Source organism: Sebastes umbrosus, chromosome 17 (assembly GCF_015220745.1).
Source record: "Sebastes umbrosus isolate fSebUmb1 chromosome 17, fSebUmb1.pri, whole genome shotgun sequence".
Lineage (NCBI taxonomy): Eukaryota > Metazoa > Chordata > Actinopteri > Perciformes > Sebastidae > Sebastes > Sebastes umbrosus.
In genome coordinates this window covers 21,360,905-21,383,889 of record NC_051285.1, presented here as the reverse complement: position 1 = coordinate 21,383,889, position 22,985 = coordinate 21,360,905, and the positions used below count along the sequence as shown (strand labels likewise).

The 22,985-nt window shown below is 39.3% G+C and overlaps 1 long non-coding RNA gene across 1 annotated transcript; it reads right to left on the bottom strand.

The window, feature by feature from the left end:
* Nucleotides 1-1,365: 1,365 nt before the first annotated feature.
* Nucleotides 1,366-13,769, bottom strand: LOC119475884. Its single transcript, XR_005203905.1, has 3 exons — nucleotides 13,701-13,769; nucleotides 13,401-13,532; nucleotides 1,366-1,832 (listed from the first exon to the last, which is right to left on the bottom strand). It is a non-coding gene; the product is annotated as an uncharacterized LOC119475884 (long non-coding RNA).
* Nucleotides 13,770-22,985: the final 9,216 nt, after the last annotated feature.

Below are 22,985 nucleotides of genomic sequence, written 5' to 3'. Positions count from 1 at the left end.
AAGAGGTTATAGTGTTGACGTTATGTCACCGTCAATGTATTGTGTTGCAGATACCTACTGTGGCCTCGCAGGGAACGCTTGACCGGAGAGGCCAGAGACACACCGCCATCCAACATTAAAGATGGAAGTAAGTGCTCTTCGTATTTTGACCATCATATTTTCTTGTAAAATGTCCGGTAATCGGTTGCATGAACCCAGTATAGAGGTGAAATCGTAGTTTATATAAGAAGTGGATGTAGTCACCGTGATGTCACGCATTGGTTTGTGGACTGCTGTTTTGAAGCCTTGAGTTTGGCATTTTGGCCGTTGCCATCTTGGATTTTGCAACCAGAAGTGACACGAGAGGGTGGAGCTACTGAACTGAACGCTCAATAAGACATTTTTAGGTGACCAAAATCTTTAATTAAATTTCATGAACTCAGCACACACTGTGAAAGGGTTGAAAGGGAAAAGACAAAAACATGGACAACTTCCAGATGAGACAACGCATAGCGTGGTAGCGACCTATCAATCACAAGGTAGCTACGCCCTAAAGCATACCTTGCTTTATCATCTATTTTACTCTAAATGGAACCGTAATTTACACAATGATCGTATTGAAAAAGACATGAAACTAGCAATTGAGACCATAAACTCATGTTTTACAAAGTTTACTGAGGTCATAAATCAAGTGAGTCATTTGTAAGTATGGTCATTTTCTCATAGACTTCTATGCAATCAGACTTCTTTTTGCAACCAGAGGAGTCGCCCCCTTGCTGGCTGTTAGAAAGAATGCGAGTTTAAGGCACTTCCCCATTGACTTCACTTTTCAGACCCGGAAGTTGCCCAATGGGTGAATGCTGCACCCCACTACTTTGTAGCATGTGGCCAGATCTTACAAATTGCACTTTTTGAAGATGCATTTTCGGCTTATTTTTTTGTTGTTGAAAATACACATTTTAACTACATGAGGCTAACAACTCCTGCTTACACTGACAATACACAGCTGCACAACAGTATCACAGTGGTTGTGGCTTCAAGTAAAACAGTGGTGTGCGGTATCCCACTTTTGTCTCCAGCATGATTAGATATTAATAGAATATTTTTCAGTGTAGGCTTCTGGGCAGACAATATGAGCTTAATTACTATAGCAAACCAAAACCAGTTAGAATCTGAACCTAATGACTGGACTAACTTGGAAATCTTCATCTCCACAAAGGAGGTCTTCCTGTCTTCTTGCCCTTTTTCTTCACCTGCACTATGAAGCTGTCTCCAAAATGATACCAGCCTGATATTTACAACCCTTAAAAGCCATTCGACAGCCCCACCATAAATTAACGGGACATGTTTATCAGCAGTACCAGCCCACACTCGCAATTTTAAAGAAACAATCTTCAATAGATACAGTAATCTGTCTTATACGTTTAAATAGTTAATTTAAGAAAGCAATGACAAAGAGATTTTGAAACTGTACTTCTTCATTTGCACTGTTACATCCATGCGAACAATGATGAAATACAATTAAGGAAATTGCGGCATTGAAAATGTCATATAAAGAAACTGTCATGACACAAAAGATAAAGGTTGGTATCATTTTTTTTTTTTATCGAGATAACAGCAGGAGCATTTTTCTTTACTCCCGAGACACTAACTTACAGTATGACATTAAAGTATAAGACCTAAGGGTAGCACTGTCCTTTGGTAAATGCTGAGATGGCACAATAGCATCCCTTCCCCTCCAATGCTGCCTGTTTACAGTAGGCTGGGTAACAGAGTTTGGGATTTATAGGCAGTTGTGATATGAACGAGCACAAAGACATGAAAATGTCACAGTTTGTCAAATGGCTCGTGACCTGGAAAAGAAAAAGAGAGCACTGTTTACGAAGCAGTGTGAGGCTGTACAGTGTACACTATAACATGCACGGCCACCAATCATGATTACCCCTGTATTTGAATGTGCTTAAACATGTATTGGAAGCTCACATGAACAAAGTAAATGTTGGATTATCTTGGCCATATTCTTTGAAGATGGTATAATTAAGAATGAGGAAAGAAATTGGTGGATGAAGATAAAATAATCACTAACCACCTGCACATGAGCCTGTCTTTCCAACCTAATGATAGCTAAATGTATGACATCATTCTGCAGGAAAACAGGAACACCATTTAGTCAACTGCAATGGCCATGTGAAGAGCCACTCACGTGTACTCCTTCAAATCATATCCTCCATGCAAATGACTTTGATTGGGTGTGTGTATAGATAGTCATACATTAAACAATGACATTGAAGTCAAACTGAGCAAGCCAATTGCTTGTGAGATAAATAGCTTTTTATTATGTTCTTTGTCGCCAAAGGCATATTATGCCTGAGTCAAGCCTCTCAAACATGAATAAAAGGGAATGTAAAGACTTTCCTGGGTATTGATAGATATTGTCATCAGCTGCTTGTAGGTTTTTAAGTGTTTTTTTAATCTAAATGGAAGTAATTTGTGCACAGGTGGATCTAAGGAAGGGTCTTTCCAATATTATTATATTATATTTCTGATTGTGAACACTTGTTCTCTAACCTCTGTATGTATGTTCAACCCGGTCTCACTCCAAACTCGTCAAATACCGGCAATCGGGTAGTGCCACTCGGCATCGGAAAGCAACGCACAGAGGCACCCTTTAGCGACCGTATGTGACGAACCAGGCCTTCAACTAACTCCAATGTAAACCCACCTAAGGCGTTATTGGATGGTCGGAGCGAGTAACGTAGTATTAATAACGTGAGAGTCCGTTCAGGGTGGTTGAGAGGGGTGGTGGATCTGTCAAACAAACACAGGACTTTCAACCAGGAGACTGGTGTTGGCTTCCCGTGTCAAACTAAAGGTAACGTTGACTTATTTTGTCATGTCAGTTGTTAGTCACACGACTTTTCGGTATCATCAGTCCTGTGAGTTGTTAGTCACGTGAGTCATTCGTACCGTCAGTTACGTGAGTCGCTAGTCATTTGAGTCGTTAGTATCGTCAGTCCAGCGAGTCACGTAAGTCGCTAGTCATGTGAGTCGTTAGTACCGTCGGTCACGTGAGTTGCTAGTCACGTGACTCGTTAGTATCATCAGTAACGTGAGTCATTAGTACCGTCAGTCACGTGAGTATTGTCTGTCCTGTGAGTCACGTGAGTCGCTGGTCACGTTAGTCATCAGTATTGTCAGTCCCGTGAGGCACATGAGTGTTGCTAGTCACGTGAGTCGTAAGTATCATCAGTCCTGTGAGTCACGTGAGTCGCTGGTCACGTTAGTCATCAGTATTGTCAGTCCCGTGAGGCACATGAGTGTTGCTAGTCACGTGAGTCGTAAGTATCATCAGTCCTGTGAGTCATGTGAGTCGTTAGTATCGTGAGTCATGTCAGTCGTTAGTATCGTCAGTCCCGTGAGTCATGTGAGTCTTTAGTCACATGACACGTTATCGTCAGTTCTGTGATTCACGTACGTAATTTGTCATCTGAGTCACTAGTCACGTAAGTCATTAGTCAGTGAAGTTAACGTCAACAACGGCCATTTTTTTTTAACATTAACTAAGTGGTTGTGTTCCCTAAACCTAACTTCCTGTGAAAATGGAAGTTTATTTTGAAAGGACACTATGCATGTGATGAGCGTATATTGACAAACCATCCCTGGTCTGTCCAAAAGTAACGCAAGAGGGGTACCCCGTGCATCGGTCTCCAATGCCGAGGGGTACTGACCAATCGGTGGTATTTGACAAATTGGGAGTGAGAATGTGCTGGTATATACCTTTAATGCTTTGTTTTTTGTTTTGTTTTTTACTGCGCCTTGACAAAGACCTCGCGGTCACTTTTCTTGGACCAGAGTCGGCAGAATTAGTTTGTGCAACAGAATGTTAATTAGGTTCAGCTCAGTGTCGGCAGCATCGCACATAGCCAGACACCTATACAGTATAGTATAACGGCACGTCAACACGATTCACAGAAACCTAAAGCTGCCTTTCCAATAAATCATTGCATATAGGTGCAGGGGTATATTTCTAGAGTTACTAATTATAAGAAGTCGAGTTAGAGTCCTTACTGCAGAATGGAAGGAAGGTGTTATTGAAGCAGGCTGTTTTGGTGCACAGAGGCATTGAATAGAGTTATTTCTGCATTAAGAGTGTGCAAGCCGTCTTTTTCTTAACATTGCTCACAACAGAGAACGAAATGTACACAGATAACATTTGCAAAAAAAGTGTCATGATTACTATCTTAATTTCTGCTGTAAAAACACATTATCAAGGAAATCTTCATTTAACTGATAACTTCACGTTGGTGTCATCAATGTTCCATCACATTTCTTAATTTGCTTGTTGCGATCCAATATGGTAAATGAATCTCGCTGAGTGGGCTGTGGGACTTAATGGCAGCCAGCTGTGCATGTCTTCAGATTTAATAGCTGATTGTTCAGATGATGGTTTGCTTTGAAGCATGTTATTGTTATTATTTTGGGATGTAAATATTCAATTAAACACTTTCTTTAATTGTTTTCAATTCAATTAAAAAAAGAATCTAGGATAATAAATTGTTTCATTTCATTAAATGGGGCGTTATCAGTGGTTATGAGCCTCATAGATATGGGTCAGTAGGGCCCTGCTACACCCACTAGTAGGTTTTGTCATCTATTCACATGGCCGATCACCAGAATAAGGAATAAAAGAAGACAGCCAGCTTTAGCAGCAAAAGCAGAAAGCAGAAAGACAGCGTGAAACCACACATTGAGTGTTGGTTGGGGGTGATGGATGGGTCACCAAACAGAGGGCTTTCACACAGGAGACTGAGGTTCTCATCCCATGTGAAACCAACAACGTTGGCGTTAGCTGTCTTTGTATTCACAAGCGTTAAGTTTCACTTTTCCAATGTAGTTATTTTAAGCCAAAACACAATCTTTTTCCCTAAACTAAACCAAGTGGCTTTGTTGCCTAAACCTAAATAATCTATTTTGTTTGTGTTCAAAACTAAACATTTAATGCAATTTTAGAACGTGTTAGAACTAGGGCTGTTAAAGTTAACGCAATAATAACATGTTAACGCAAATTCGTTTAGCGCCACTAATTTCTTTAAGCCTTAACGCAACTTGCGATTTTTAGGTTGTAGCAGACTCAATTTTAAAGCTAAAGTTAAGATACTGGTATTATATGAAACTAAAAAATCTAAGGAATCCATTGGTACCAACCATGCACCACACCAGCTTGTCGCAAAGGAGGCTAAATAACTCTCCAAACTTGCGCTAAATTTTGGTGAGGAAAAACTGCCATGGCCATTTTCAAAAGTCCCTTGACTTCTAACCTCAAGATATGTGAATGAAAATGGGTTCTACGGGTACCCACGAGTCTCCCCTTTACAGACATGCCCACTTTATGATAATCACATGCAGTTTGGGGCAAGTCTTAATCAAGTCAGCACACTGACACACTGACAGCTGTTGTTGTCTGTTGGGCTTTTCATGTTATGATATGAGCGTATTTTTTTAATGCAAAATGCATTAGCTACCTGTGAGGGTTTCTGGACAATATTTGTCATTGTTTTGTGTTGTTAATTGATTTCCAGTATTGAATATATACATACATTTGCATAAAGCAAGCATATATGCCCACTCCCTTGTTGATAAAAGTATTAAATACTTGACAAATCTCCCTTTAAGGTACATTTTGAACAGATAAAAAATGTGTGATAAATTTGCGATTAATCGCAAATAACTATTTTAATCGATTGACAGCCCTAGTTAGAATGTGTTGCTTTTAAGTTTCGCTTTCAGTTTACAACAGGCGTAGTAGCCCCCTACTGACCCACATCTATGATGCTTGTAGCTTAGAGGGATAATGCACATTTAATGAGCTGATAACAGTCTAATCGGGTGGATATACAGGGATTGGATGTCACATTGAAACCTCAAGGACACGGCTTTCAATTGTAAAGTAACAATCACTAGTACTAAACACTGCAGCAAAGATGGATCTTCTTAGGTTAAATGCAAATTGGTAACATTTATCAACTATATAAGAGGGCAGCCAAACAGTACTTTGATTTACATGTTACAACAGAAAGATCCCCAAAACGGCCGAATCATCTGTGGCCAACTGCGGGAGTATTGGTCCACCTGTGATGCTTTCATGAAGTATTTGTTATTTTGTCTAACTCTGTATATTATTTTTCTAACATTTTTTAATAGGGCAATATTTTCAGTTGTCAGTTCCAATTGCCTTCTCCCCCCATCCCCTCGTCCTTACATCCAAACCAATTACCTTCTGTGTCCCACATGGGTTTAAAGGCAATTAAACGTCAACAAATGTACACAAAACAACAATCATCCTCCTAGTTATGAACGCTGCCCCAAAGCAAACCCCCCCAGGATTCGTCCCTGCTTGTCAACAGCCTTTACCAAACTTCTCTCTGCAAACTTAACACAGCATTAAACGCTACGAAAAGATCTGAGGCAAAAGGTCGAGGCTACATGACTGAGTCTAATAAGAATACAAATCCCACTAGTGGATTTGGATGGAGCCAACAACATAATTTTTGATGATTTTTGCATTCCTAAACTGTCTACAAATGATATAAGGGTGTGAACTAGCTAGCATTTGGTTTGGGCAAAGAGTGTTAATTTTGGCGGCTATTTTAGTTTTAGTCTTAGTCTTAAGACGAAAATGCTTTAGTCATATTTTAGAAATTTTATCCTCATAGTTTTAGTCGACGACAACTCAAAAGGTTTTTGTCCAATTTTAGTAAAAATGTTTTCTTTCTTAATTTTGTCAGCAATGTTTTTTCTATTTAACCTTAGTCCTGTTTAGTCATCAGATTATATTGAACATTTCTGTCATTTTAGTCAAACTTATTTCACATAAAATATGATCTTATTATCTAATGAAAAACACAGGTTGAATGATTAAGAATGCAGCTTTGCAGTTAGACGAGTCCTCCTGACTGCGCTCATTAATTATGCACGGTTCAGCCGCACCCACCGGTACGTTATGAGAGCCGATCCGCGCACCTGACATTGTACAAATATGTGTTACTCAACCACCCGAACCCGACCTGACCCGCAGCTACACCCCATGGTAGGTTTTTATCATCTATTCACATGGTCGATCACCAAAATAAGGAATAAAAGAAGAGGACAGCGACCTCTAGTGACCGTACTAATTATGATAGAAGCAAAAGCGGAAGTGAGGCGCTGTTGGGGAGAAAGTCCGGGCCGATGGATGGGACACAAAAAACAGGGCTTTGCATCAACCATGCAAATTCCGGTTACCAACGACGTGTAGTTGTTTTTGTTTTCACAAGTTTCACCTTTGAAACATAGTTTAAACCAAGACACAATCTTTCTTCCTAAACTTAACTAAGTGTTTTTGTTGCCTAAACCTAAGGAAGTTGTTTCAAGCAGTTTTACATGTTAGAACGTGTTGCTTTTAAGTTTCGCTTTCACTTTTAAAACAGGCGTAGTATGCCCCTACTGACCCACATCTATGATGCTTATAGCTTAGAGCTATAATGCGCATTCAATGGCCTGAAAACATTGATCTATCTGCAGTGCATTGTTACATTTATGCTCGAGACAAACAATATACACTTACTTTGGGCTTATATATCTCCAGAAACTCAGATATTCTCTTCATGTTTAAGCCTCTTGGTCAGCTTTAATCTCAGTGGACACACTTTGCAAGGTCAGTGCACAGCGAGAAGGGTTATAGTTCAAATCATTTGAATTCTGTGGGCAGCAGAAGTGTTAAATCAAAGATGTGCGCAGCGCTCAATGTAGCAATGCTGCAAGGTTTGGCATCATACTGTAACGCTCTTCAGAGTTAAACAATGGCTCGAGCTTCTGCACATCGATTCTGCTACTGATCTTGTATAGACCGCCTCAGAGCCTTTCTGTTAGTGCTACTGAAAATAATAAGGTTTGAAGCTGTGCTGTAGTTTGTAGTGAGGATGAGTTGAGGAGAGCTTAAACTGGATTTGGATATTCAAGTGCTGATAATGAACAGGTGACGGAGCGTAGATGTTCGGCAAAGGTTGTTTATGCATTCATAATGTAACCTTTACCTCGGCCTAACCCTAAAAATGAAGCCAGACACAATCTGGTGTTTCTATAGTAACTCTTTTCAGCCACCTGAGCACAGGACTAGATAAGTGAATTGTGACATGGGGGTAAAATGGTGTTCATTTTCAAAAGTAGAGCATAACAGTATGGATTTGGATGGTTTGGTACAACTAAACGCCTTATTTTTCAAAGCACAGTGAATTGTATTACAGTTTTACAATTGCTAACATCCTTTCGTCCAATCTGTGGTCACATCTTCAAAACTCTTAACACAATTAGAACAACATCTGTCTGGACCACCATACCATTAACACAATTCATGTTGTTTTCACAGAATATGCAGTCAATTAACACATTTCTTAAATGCTTCAATTTTCTTAACATACAAACTTACCCAATACTAAAATATTGGATCTTTCTATTCCTATTTACAAATGCTCACACACACACAGCATGCCATAAATGAAAACCTAATGTTCAAAATAAGGATGCACCGATACCGATACCGGATCGGATATCGGGCCGATACTGCCTCAAAAAGCTGGATCGGATACTGGTGACAATGGGGCCGATCTATTCTATTCAGTTCTATGTTTATATAACATACACATTATATACTAGAATTTTAATTCCTGTTTAAGTTTTGACCAGTTTGTATCTGCTTTAAAATGGTTTACACATGAATTGTAATTTCTGCTACTTTTGAAGATTTTCTTGCTAGGTTGTTGATGTATGATTTTTTTATTTTAATAATAAATAACAATTCACTAAATTTATGTTATGTTATCTATATATTTATTTGTTACATTTTGTTTTACAAGGTTAGGAAAGCAATGTTTAAATCAAGCCTGATGTTGCCTTACACATAAAATAATGATCCCAGTCACTTCCACACAGTGAGGCATACAGCTTATTAATTAAACACTGGTAGTGGATCGGTACTCTGTATCGGCCGATACCCAAAGCCCAGGTATCGCTATCGAGACTGAAAAAGTCAGATCGGTGCATCCCTACCTTAAATATAGTATAGGGCCTCTATACGTCTGCGACAACAGCAGCTCAAAAGCTATATTGAAACAGTTGATATGAATGGACAGATCATTGAAAACATTGGGAAATTGTTGATTGATTGTAAGTTGTGTTACTGTAAATGTGGCAATTATGTTGTATGTAATGTAATGAGACCTTGTTACCAGGAGATGGCAGCAAAACTCAGTTTCAGTGACAAAATCACTCCCCCTCCTTTCCTCCGACTGGTGTGGGTGTGTGATGGCAGATTAATCTTCTCTCCATTGTTTATCCATCACTGTATATATTAAGTCAAATGTCACAACACAGAGTTGTAGACAGTACACACACATAACATGTTAGGTCGAGGCCACATTTAGGTTATGCAAATATAGACATATTTACATGTTTTCAGTAAAACTCAGAACGTGTCAGCTTTCATGCCTTAAAATGTACTCAAGCCTTCCTCCACTGTATTCCAATTTATATGTTCATAAATTATCAGTTATTACCAAATATACAATAAAGATACAAACACAGTTCAAGCAAATCTTCATAAAATATTTTCTCCTCCATCCTGGTGGAATATTTATCCAGTTTCCCTAAACCAATTCGATGCAGGTTCGAGCTAAAGGCCTGGCATTATTTGTCAGCTGTGTCTACTGGAAGAATGATATGCCGGGTGGAAAGAACAAGAGATGCATTGAGTCACGTGGAGTGACACACATCCTAAACACCCGATTACTGCTTTTCCGCCACTTGATGGCAGTGTAACTGTGGACATCTGCATTTGCCTAAATGATCAAAGCAAATCTGTGTTGCTGTGGAAAATGTCACGCATGTTACATATTTGAAAAATATATAATGAGGGACACATACACTGTTTGCACTGTGCAGATGAGATAAAGCCACACAAACATCATCCCATGAGAATGATAAACCAACAGGGAAATGACAAAATAGGGTCCAAGAGCACCTCAAGAGGCCTGTGCGTATCTTCAGTTTTTGATGGAAGATTGTTCAGATGATGGTTTGCTTTAAAGCATGTTATTTTTATTATTTGGTGATGTAGATTCAATTAAACAATTTTTTTAAATAGTTTACAATTAAATTAAAAAAAGAATCTAGGATAATTAATTGTTTCACATTAGATCCTGAATCATATCCCAGCCGATTAGACTGTTATCAGGTCATTAAATGGGGGGTTATCAGTGGTAACAATCCTCATAGATGTGGGTCAGTAGGGCCCTGCTATACCCACTAGTAGGTTTTGTCATCCATTCCCATGGTCGATCGCCGAAAGAAGGAATACAAGAAGGCGACAAAGACCTCTAGCGACCGTAGTAATTATGACAGAAGCAAAAGTGGTACAGTTTCACTTTTCAAACGTAGTTATTTTAAACCAAAACAAGATCTTTTCCCCTAAACTTAACTAAGTGGTTTTGTTGCCTAAACCTAAAAAAGCAAGTTTTGTTTGTGTTCAAAACGTAACGTTTCATGTACAACGTACAACGTACACGTGTTGCTTTTAAGATTAGTTTTCACTTCAAAGGCCCTGACACACCAAGCCGACGGTCGGCCGTCGGACAGTTTGGGGCAGTCGGTGAGTGTCCGTCGGCCTAGTTTTTCCGGTGTGTCCCGCGCTGTCGGCTGCAGTCTGCCCGTGTCGTTTTTCTTTTTTTTTTAACACACCAGATGATGGCAGTGTAACTGTGGACATCTGCATTTGCCTAAATGATAAAAGCAAATCTGTGTTGCTGTGGAAAATGTCACCCATGTTGTTACATATTTGAAAAATATATACAGTATAGAGGGACATATATTCACTGTATGCACTGTACAGATGAGATAAAGCCACACAAACATCATCTCATGAGAATGATAGACCAACAGGGAAATGACAAAATAGGGTCCAAGAGGACCTCAAGAGGCCTGTATGTGCTGTTCATAGGATCCAAATCAGAATATCAAGGAGAAAAACATTCTATCTGTATGTTTGCCACTGTGTCACTGGATGTGTGTGCCAAGTATTCATAGCTTATTTCGTGGCAAATCAGTGTCAGACAAAAAGATAAGCTAAATCATGTACATTTCTCTTCTTTTTTTTCAATCACTCGTGACACTGTAGTATATTCAGTCTCGAGTGTCTCTTCCTTATTCAGTAGAGCAAGAGAAGTCCAGCAGGCAGCACTGTTTGAAATGGTAAACAGCATTTTGTGAGACAGTCAACATCAGTGTGATGAAGACCAGAGGCAGCCCGCTGGCCAAATTTTAATGTTAAACAGAGCACTGTGTACCGCGCTAAGATGAATATTTCATTATGAATATGTCATCAGCATGCAGCGCGATGACCCCGGCACTGTATAAAATGACCAGCGTCCCGCTACTATCTGTACAGTGCTTTGGCAGGGATAATTAGATGAATCTCTGCCCTGAAGATGTCAGGCTGTTCTGGGGTCAGTGGGGTGTCCAGTCTGGTGCAAGATGAGTGTAATATAACGTAATTATGTACCTAGTATACTAGCTGGTGGAGGCTTTTAGCTGTTGATACTGTACGTCTTTTTAAGGCCACCAACTTTTCTCCTCTTGACTCAAATTTGCTTTTTTCAGCTGTGAGTGCCAGAATTAGGGCTGTCAATCGATTAAAATATTTAATCTCAATTAATCGCATTATTGTCCACAACTAATCCTGATTAATCTAACATGAATCAAGGATTTTTTTTATCTGTTCAAAATACCTTAAAGGGGACATTTGTCAAGAATGCAATACACTTATCAACATGGGAGTGGGCAAATATGCTTGTTTTATGCAAATGTATGTATATATGTATTATTGGAAATCAATTAACAACACATCATAATATGCCCTCAAGCCCAACTATGACTTGCCCCAAACTGCATGTGATTATCATAAAGTGGGCATGTCTGTAAAGGGGAGACTCTTGGGTACCCATAGAACCCATTTTCATTCACATATCTTGAGGTCAGAGGTCAAGAGACCCCTTTCAAAATGGCCAAGCCAGTTTTTCCTCGCCAAAATTTAGCTTTAGTTTGGAGCATTATTTAACCTCCTTCGCGACAAGCTGGTATGACATGGTTGGTACCTCGGATTCCTCAGGTTATCTAATTTCATATGATGCCAGTATCTTTAATCTAGCTTTAAAACTGAAACCGTGAAAAAAATTTGTGGCGTTAAAACCAATTTGCTTTAACGGGTTATTATCGCATTAACTTTGACAGCCCTAGCCAGAATACATGCAATTTCAGCCTGATTTTTGTTAGCGTATATAAAATAACTATATGAGGACTAAGCAATAACGATCTTCCCCAAATGATCATTTGATACTTTTGTAAATCAAAATATTTCATAATTTTATACTCTGGTGGTTCCTTGAGATCCCTGATTTGAGTTTTGTCAAAGTTATCTGCAAATGAACTTTTCTCGAGCCCCATGTGTCAGCCCAAGTTAGGCCCGGTGGCAGTCATTCTGCGGGGAATGTGGTGAAGTTGTACAAGGTGTGTCAGCGAGATACAGCAGAGTCAAAAGCCCGGGGGCGCAGTGTGTATTAAGGTTAATTCGAACTGATTAGATTAAGCAGCGGCGGGGCTGTTGCTGTGGGGAGCGGGAGCATTGTGGCGCGTCCTGCCGTGAAGGGTGCGTGTTGTGCTTTATCTCGTGCTTCTAAGTGAGCTTGTGAGGGTGCTACTTCATCCTTAGGGGTAGCAGGTCGCATGAGTTCAATTCTTTGATAGCATATATCCAGCAGCTTGTCACGCTTGATGGGAGAGTCAAATTGGCAGGGTGCGGAACAAGGGACGTACTCAGGAGGAGGATGCTGGTTTTTATTAATAGCACAATCCTCCTCACCGTTTTCCTATTACTTAATGTTTATTATATTGAGTTCTGTCTGTGTAGTGTCTTGATATTATGTGGTCTGTCCCAGGAGAGCTGAAGTCATTTCCCCTGTTATCCCTCCTTTTCTTATTTCTAGGTCCCTGTAATGCTGACTGAGACAGAGCACTATATGCTTTGCATATCTATTACATTACAGCCGCTTATGTTTGTCTTTTCCTCTGTGTGAGTTCTGCTCATCACAAGCTTAAAACATTTTTACTTTTAGCTCCTTCCAGTGTTCTTTGTCGTTCTCCCCAGGCCTGTTGGAAGCCCCTTTTTTTCCCCTTTGTACAGTATTTGCACTTTTATGAACAGTGTGTGCTAAAACCCCCTACTGAGCTAACGCAAAATCAAAGATTTGATGGAGTACCCAAAAATCCTTAAAGGGATAGTCCAGGTGTTTTGAAGTGGGGTTGTATGATGTACTTAAACATAGTCAGTGTATTACCTGCAGTAGATGGTTGTCTATTTCTCCAAACTTGAAGTGTGCCAGAGTACCAACACTGGAGCAAAGCAATAAAGTGCTGTGGGCAGGAAGCCGCAGCAAAACGTATTCTAGCCACCTAAAAGAAAGGCTCACCTAAAAACATCAATAAAGACGCTTTCAGTTCAGTTTTCCATCAGAAAATATTCTAAATATAGCGTACACTTAAAGCTGTAGTAGGCAGATTGGAACAAATATGATTAAAAAAAGTTATTTTTATAAAACGGTCGCTATATCCTGAGAGTAGTACAGGAAACAGGTAACCTGGAAAAAATTATGTGTCCTTCGATGTCATCCGGTGTCCTCCGGTGTCCTCCGGTGCTCCTAATGGCACCTGCAAGATTTCACAGACAAGAGGAAAACAAGCAGTAAGAGCTGATCTGAGGTCTGCTGTCCAGCTGCCGTCTATGAGAGCCGGCTGTCAATCACTCGCAAACTCTGACCAAACGGTCAAACTAGGCAGCGCTGATCAAATATGACTCAATGTTATGTTACGTTAATGCCTATTTCTCACCTCAAATGTTTTCAGAATCATCTTGTAGTGCACGGTTTAGCTGTAAAATGAGGACATTTTTGACCCGGCAGCCATGTTGAGATTTCTTGAAGGAATGCCAAGCCCCGATCACATGACCGGAGCACAGCCAATAGGAACGCTCTCTCTTTGAAATGACCTGCAATTGGTCAAAGTCTTCCGTCACGGGCTATTTTTTTAAAGCCTGAAATCAGAGCCATGAGGAGGTTCAGAAGTCTAGTTATCTCCCAGAATGCTTGAACTACAATATGCTGAAATATTATTATGGATTTTTTGCCCAATGAAGCCAAAAAATATACTGCCTACTGCCGCTTTAAACTGATACTGATTTTCTTTTAGGTGAGACTTTCTTTTTGGTAGCTAAAATACGTTTTGCTGCTGGTCCCGTCCACAGCAGGGGAATTGCTTTGTGACTCCTGTGACTGTGCTTCTGTCTGTTTCTTCAAACTTGAGGCATGCTGATCGTGTGACTCGAGTCAAAGTCATGTGACTCGAGTCACAAATTAAAATTTTCACCTGAAGGTGGTGCAAAATGAAAAGTCAGGGATCACCAAAGTAGGAGAGCTGAATCCCAATACGTATACAGTGAAACACCTAGGAGAGAAATTCAAATTCCTCAGACAGCCTAAAAACCAAAAATACAATTCTCATATTCAGCTATGAGTCAGTGAGCTAGCAAGCAAGTTTTGCATCCATGTATTACCCCCACAAATGTTAATTTGCATACTGGAGCAAATTGAGGCAAAAAGGAATGAAACAATGTAAGAACAAGAGATGACAAATTAAATCCTCAAATGCATATTGTAACACATCCAAAAGGCAAACTGTAAATAAAAAAAAAAAAATGTAATTTAAATATAAGGAAATGGAGAATAAATCACAACTGGTGCGTAAAATTTGCAGGAAATTAAAAGTGTTGTGGTGATCACGGAAAAAAAAAGAGGATAGAAGAGAGACACCTGGTTTACTCTAGAGAAATTAAGAGAAATGATGAGCAGTTTGGTTAAGCTGACAGGTCTTAAATCTGTTTGTGTTGTTGTTTAGATATGCAGATTAATTTGGCTGTGAGGATGTGACAAAATGCTGCAAACCTCGCTGATAAGAAAGATGTAAACAGCTGGTATTGGATAAAGCAGTGCCAATTAAGACACAGCCAGATGTGATGCAAATATTACAAAAATGAAACTGAAACTAAATATCGATTTTTTGGAATTGATTAATTTAACTACAAATATTACCATTTTTGTCTTGCTTTGAGTCGGAATGAGAAGATCAAAAATGTGCTGATTTGCCTTTTGCATTGCACAATTTGTTTATATGGCGTCATTCCAGGACAGGATTAAGTTGAATATGCATGGCCCATTTTTTAATTTTGGTAAGAATGTTTTTAGATGCTATAATATATGCAACATCATGACTAGCAGCAGTGTGACTACCGAATGAACCAAAGTGAACAGCTGAAAGCAACACCACCGAGATATCCTGCATAGGACAGAATATGCCATTGATAAAGAACCAGTAGGCAACAGTCATATCTAGAAGGTAACCCGCAAATTACAAAATCTGATCTGAGAACGACAAAAAACTTAACCGAGACTTGCTGCCCAACGACCTATCCTAATCTTAACTATCCGCCATCAATGCCTAACCTTAACTATTCGTGATCAATGCCTAACCTTAACTATTCAAGATCAATGCCTAACCTTAACTATTCAAGATCAATGCCTAACCTTAACTATTCGCGATCAATGGCTAACTTAACCATCTGAGAGAGTTTCCCCAACTCGAGGGTTCCCTTCTAAACACTACCGTGGGCAAACTCTGGGTCTAAAAAGTGAAGCCAATGTGGAAGTGCCTTAAACTTGCATTCTTTTTAATAGCCAGTAGAGGTCGACTCCTCTGGTTGCAAAAAAAAAGTCTGTATATTGTATTTGTTTGTATAAAAGCCTATGAGAAAATAACTCCGCTTCTCACTTGATTTATTACCCCAGTAAACATTGTAAACATGAGTTTATGGTCTCAATCGCTAATTTCAAGTATTCTTCAATACAGCATGATGTTCATTTAGTAAATTATAGTTTAGTTATAGTATAGTAGTAGTAGAGTAAAATAGACAATAAAGCAGGGTATGCTTTAGGGCGTGGCTACCTTGTGATTGACAGGTCGCTACCACGGTGTTGTCCGGTCTGGGAGTTTTCCGTGTTTTCGTCTTACACCTTTAACCCTTTCACAGTGTGATTACAGTTCATGAATTTAAAGTAACATTTTGGTCGCCTAAAAATGTCTTATTCAGCGTTCGCTTGTACTTACCTTCACCCTCTTGTGTCACTTGTGGTTCCAAAAAGTCAAGATGATGACGGCAAAAAAACAAGATGGCGACAGCCAAAATGCCCAACTTGAGGCTTCAGAAGGGTCCACAAACCAATGAATAACGTCACGGTGACTACATCCACTTCTTATTAGGACTGTCAAAGTTAATGCGATAATAACTTGTTAACGCAAATTTGTTTTAACGCCAATAATTTCTTTTACTGGTATCATATGAAACACCTAAAACCTAAGGAAGCCATTGGTACAGATCATGTCATACTAGCCTTTTGCAAAGGAGGTTTAATATTGCTCAAAACTTGCACTAAATTTTGTCGAGGAAAAATTTTCATGGCCATTTTCAATGGGGTCCCTTGACCTCTGACCTCAAGATATGTGAATGAAAATGGGTTCTATGGGTACCCACGAGTCTGACTTTTACAGACATACCCACTTTATGATAATATCATGCAGTTTTGGGAAAAGTCATAGTCAAGTCAGCACACTGACACACTGACAGCTGTTGTTGCCTGTTGGGCTGCAGTTTGCCATGTTATGATTTGAGCATATTGTTTATGCTAAATGCAGGGGGTCTCTGGACATTATTTGTCATTGTTTTGTGTTGTTAATTGCTTTCCAATATGAAATATACATACATTTGCATAAAGCAAGCATATTTCCCTACCCCATGTTGATAAGAGTATTAAATACTTGAAAAATCTCCCTTTAAGGTACATTTTGAACAGATAAAAATGTGCAATTAATTTGCGATCAATCACGATTAACTATGGGCAATCATGCGATTAATCCTGATTAAATATTTTAATTGATTGACAGCCCTAGTAAGAACATCACAGAACTTCACATAACTTCACATCCTCAATTCATTTCCTGACACTATGATTGGATTTTTTCTGCAAGTAGATCGCTCATCTGCAGAATTGCACTAAAGTTCGTGTTATTCAGCGCCAACTTCAATCTGAATTCAAATATCCTATGTATCACCTAGAGAAAATTAAATCTCACTGAGACGTGGCTGGATATGGATGGTACACTCGCATTAATGTTAACATTGTTTAAAATCACATCCAGCCGGGAATGAAAGTGTCTACATCTCCTTTCCAATTAAGCTCCCTTTACCACATATTAAGTGCTCAACTTAAGCTGCAGGCGGCAGTGGATGCATTTCAACGGAGTTGGATTTCCTTTCATTCTGTCTGACACATACAGTATATGTGAAGAAATTACTAAGCCGCGCAAGATTTTAGTGTTTGGAGCAAAAAAATACTGCAGCCAAATTGAGACTCTCTTCATCTGTAAGCTGCTTTAAGCCTCACTAACGGCTTAGCTTTCCCTTATTAGTATTGGCTGCTGTGTAGATTCAGCACGCTACCCCCCTTTCCCTCTATTTGCCACCCGTCTATTTACCTTTTGATGCAACCATGTGCATTGATCATTTCAAGCAGACCCTTTAAGCACCCTCCCCCCCTCCGTCTTCGAGTTTGCATGTTAACGCCAGAGCGTGGTGTTTTTTATGCAAGTGGATCTTATTGATTGTCCGGCGTGTATTCTCTTCAAACACAGTTTTTTTCCTTCTCAAAGTCTACCTGAAGGAACCGATTATCCAAATGAAAACTATTTGAGCTGCCTGCTCAAGTGAGAATAATTGCAGATTTGGTCCATAGAATATTTCCCCATCGGAGGTGAAAGTACTAGGTGAGAGTGCTTCTTGTTCCGGAGGACAAAAACAACATTTTTATGTATGTGAGAAGCACATCATGTTATTTTCTGAATAATCTAAGAATAGGCTGATTTTCCAGCTAGATGTGCAGCACCTCTCCTGGGAAAGAATGCAAATGCGTTGGGTATATTCCTTTGTATCTTTGCAGTTTTGAGAGTGCCATCCATTGTATATTATGTATCTGTCTGTTTGACACCCAAAACAACAGCAGCGCCGAATGAACAAGTGTCTAGAGGCTGCCGGAGACGGCTTCTGTCATTCTTACTTTTGTACATTGTAACAGAAAAAGGACGATTTTTTTATGGAAATGGCAAGACACGTCTGAAGTCTTGCATATTTAAAAAGCGCAAACAAAGTCGTCAAACTATTTTGTACAACTTAGTGAACACCGGGGCGGTAGAGGCAGCGAATGTGTTGCTTTTGAGAAACTGATGTCTTTCTCACCTACTTCTTTCACAGTCCCCCCTATATGGTTTGTTTACCACAGCCCATAAGCAGGGGGCAGCAGTGCAGTACAGACAGTTAGCTGCTGTTGTTAATTGCCGCATTGGAAAGGCGATAAAAACAGCAGAGGCAGATGCTTGTGGCAGAGGTTGGATAAACATACTGTAATGTGTGCTATTCTGCAACTGAAAAGTGTAAATAGTTTTCCAACTCACTTAACGTCATATTCAAAACTGGCCTACAGGGAAAATGTTGAGCTTTGATTATTATAAATATTTGCCACTTTAGAAATCTAGATGCTAGACTGGTGGGAAGTAATGATTTCCTCTGAACACAAAGCAAAAAGAAAAAGAAAAGTAAAATAAGTACTTCTACAACAGCTGCTCAGCCCTCACAGCTGTGGCACAGTCTCTTTGATAACCTCCTGTGCTTCACACAAACATGCTTCCAGTGCTATAAACATACAGTAGGGCTTAGTAATGTCTTTACATATACTGTATGTGCTAGACAGATTGAGAGGAAATCCAGCTCCGTAGACATGCATTCTCTGCTTCACACAGCTTATGTTGAGCACTTAATATGTAGTAAAAACATAGACTGTCTATGAAAAATGGATGTAGTCACCGTGATGTCACCGTGATGTCACCTAATGGTTTGTGGCCTGTTGTTTTGAAGCCTCGACCTCGGGTTGTGTCTAGAAAGTCCCCAAGATGTGAAACTTACGTGAGATGGTTAAGGTTGGGCAATGACCTCGAAGGTTAAGGTTAGGATAGGTCATCTGTCAGTTAGTCTCACAAGATTTTTTGCATGTTTTCTCAACTCAGCATGTTTTTGGCTGTCGTCATCTTGTTTTTTTGCAACCAGAAGTAACATGACAGGGTGGAGCTAAGTACAACCGAACGCTGAATGAGATATTTTTAGGCAACCAAAAAGGTTATAATTAATTTTCATTGAACTGAAAGTTACTGAAAAATACTGTGAAAGGGTTAAAGTTCTAAGACAAAAACACGGACAACGCCCACACTGGACAACGCCGTGGTAGCGACCTGTCAATCACAAGGTAGTCACACCCTAAAACATACTCTGCTTTATGGTCTATTTGATTCTAAATGGAACCATAATTTACTAAATGAACATCATGCTGTATTGAAGAAGACTTGAAGAGTTGTGAAACTCTGGCGAGATGGTTGAGGTTACGCGACGACCTTGAAGGTTAAGGTTAGGATAGGTCATCGCATCACAGTTTTTGCACATTTTCTCAACTTGCGGGTGAACTTCTAGACAAAACCTTGAGTTTGGCATTTTGGACGTCACCATCTTGTTTTTTTTTGCAACCAGAAGTGACACGAGAGAGAAATCAAGTGAGAAGCAGGGTCATTATGAAAGAATGCAAGCTTAAGGCACTTCTGCATTGGCTTCACTTCTACGACCAGGAGGTTGCCCACTAGGTAAAACCTATAGGGTAAAACAAATCCTCTTCCATTCTTTCATCCACAAAGTCAGCCTCCCTCCAAAGACAAGTGGCCTCTTTACTACAACCAGCGCACGGACACGGGCGTGGACTGATACTTGTGCGGCGGTCCTACAATAGTAGCCTCCGGTGTATGAATTGATCAGCTACACCAACAAGCAAACGTGTAAATCCACTGACAACCACGAAGACTGCAGCAGGCCAGAATACCGTCCATACAGAAGAGGATGGTTTCAAACTATGCAGGGAACATTTTGATTGGATAATTGGATGATTGCTTGTTTTGAAAAAAATATGAAATATGGCTTACAACAACAGGTGATAATGAGGCACTCTGTATATATTTAAGTACAGAAGGCAGGTATGTATGGGATGTGCAGTCATTATGGGTCACAAAACAATTTTCAAAACAATACATAAAAAGATGGCTCAGTTATCTCTGGTGTACTGACTGTAATAATAAATCGGCCTATAAGGCCTATATACAAAACATACATGTTTCAAAACATTGCATCACCACAGGGTGCACATTCTCTCCCCTGCTAGCTTTTTGATACATTGCTCTTTAAACTAGTATTGATTTTCACCTAGATTCACATTTACATAACAATATATAAATAGTATGTATTCAATCGATAGTGTTGATGAAAAGATCAGATGAAGGATAGGGAGGCAAATTTGTTGGCAATTTCCAAAAAAATAAACGAGGGTGCTGTAATTTATCGATACAATACGTCCTTCACGTCCCTTTAGTAAAAATTATTAGTGAACTGTTCGTCATAACTTTTTTTTAGTTGTGAACAAATATAATGAATGCAATTATTTAAAAGTTTTCTGAATCTGCTCTTTTGATTTAAATATGATTTTACAGTGCAAACATTTCCAGAAGAATGAAATGCTCAGACTACGGCTGTCAATCACTTAAAATATTGAATCGCGATTAATCACGTGATTGTTCATTATTAATTGTGATCAATCGCAAATTAATCCCATTTTTTATCTGTTCAAAATATATTTAATACTCGGATTTATTTAATACTCCTATCAACATGGGAGTGGGCAAATATGATTACTTTATGCAAATACATGTATATATTTATTATTGGAAATCAATTAACAACACAAAACCATGACAAATATTGTACAGAAACACTCACAGGTGCTGTATTTAGCATAAAACATGTGCTCAAATCATAACATGGCAAACTCAAGCTCAACAGGCAACAACATTGACTTGACTATGACTTGCCCAAAAGTGCATGGTATTACCATAAAATGGGCATGTCTGTAAAGGGGAGACTCGTGGGTACCCATAGAACCCATTTTCATTCACAAATCTTGAGATCAGAGGTCAAGGGACCCCTCTGAAAATGGCCATGCCATTTTTACTCTTTGGAGTGTTATTTAGACTCCTTCACGACAAGCTAGTATGACACGGTTGGAACCAATGGATTTCTTAGGTTTTCTAGCTTCATATGATGATCTTCAGCCTTGCTTTAAAACTGAGCGCTCTACAACCTAACACAAGTTGCGTTAATGCGTTAAAGAAATTAGTGCCATTAAAACAAATTTACGTTAACGTGTTATTATCGCATTAACTTTGACAGCCCTAGTATATATTCAATACATAGTGTTGATGTAAAGATAGATGAAAGGTAGGGATGCAAATTTGCCGCCAATATCCAAAATCTTGTGGAGAAAATCACGTGATCAACAGTGTTGTTAAAAGTTATTTAGAAGTATAGGCTATAAGTTACTTTAATTGTGTACATTTATAGCCATCTTTCAAACTGAGGACTAATGAATATAAAGTGTAATACATTTGACATCATCTACTTTCTGTGCCAACCACATACAAATGCCAGCCATATAACTAGTGCTGCCAAGTATGCAATCAATCACTGTTTTAAAGTGTAGTTAAAAATGTAAGAGTATTTCTCACGTTTTAAAAGAGTTAGACGATGACATTTATGCCGAGCACTGAGATCGCTTTGCTTTTCAGGTACCTTATCACAGAAAAACAAAATGAGGCCTAATGACGACAGCAGGAATAATCCATCCGCCTTCTCATATTATCATCATCTCTCACAAACATAGCCTCCAAAAATATCACTCATCATACAAACCAACAGTCCTGTCTTAAGAAAAAAAATAGTAATAGGCTCTCATTTACTAAAGGACTTCACTCAGCCAATATTTAATCTTGTCTTCAGCATTAGGGATGGCATGTAACATTAACAATACTTGACAACGTTCTCTCTCACTAAGGCTCTGCCATTCACTTCACGCTCATTCTGGCATCAGTGGATACTGTAGTTTGGCTGATTTGCTGCTGTGACACCTGGGGGCATCGCTGTAGCTAAGTCTACTATTAGAGATGACAAATGAAGTTATAACATTAACTAAGTTCAGGAACAAAGATACACATCACAGATTCAGTTTCCCATACTAACAGAGGCATGCATAGACCTATATCTGCTCTGTTTGAATGTCTCCCGTTCATGTGCCTCACAAGTACCTGTCTTTCTAAACCTAATCACTCATCTGTCAATCTAAGTTTATTACCTGTTTTAGCCACACATAATGAGCTTCTCCTTGGACATTGATCTCTTTAATGAAGATCTACCAAGACCTGTCTAATACTTTCCACTACCCTCCAGCTGCATCACAGCCTTCCCGGTTTAGCTCCATCGGTAGCCTACACAGGAAAACCCATAGCGAGGGAAAAGTAGACCAATATGAAACCTTACTGTGAGGTAGGGTGATGCAGTTTAAAGGAACAGTGTGTAATATTTCGGGGATCTATTAACAGGAATGGAATTTAATATTCACAACTATGTTTTCATTTGTGTATAATCACCTGAAACTAAGAATCGTTGTGTTTACGTTAGCTTAGAATGAGCCCTTCATATCTACATAGGGAGCGGGTCCTCTTCACGGAGTCCGCCAGGTTGTTACGTCATGTTTCTACAGTAGCCCAGAACAGACAAACCAAACACTGGCTCTAAAGAGAGCCTTTTGCGTTACCTGAAGGCCACCGTAGTTCTCCGACAT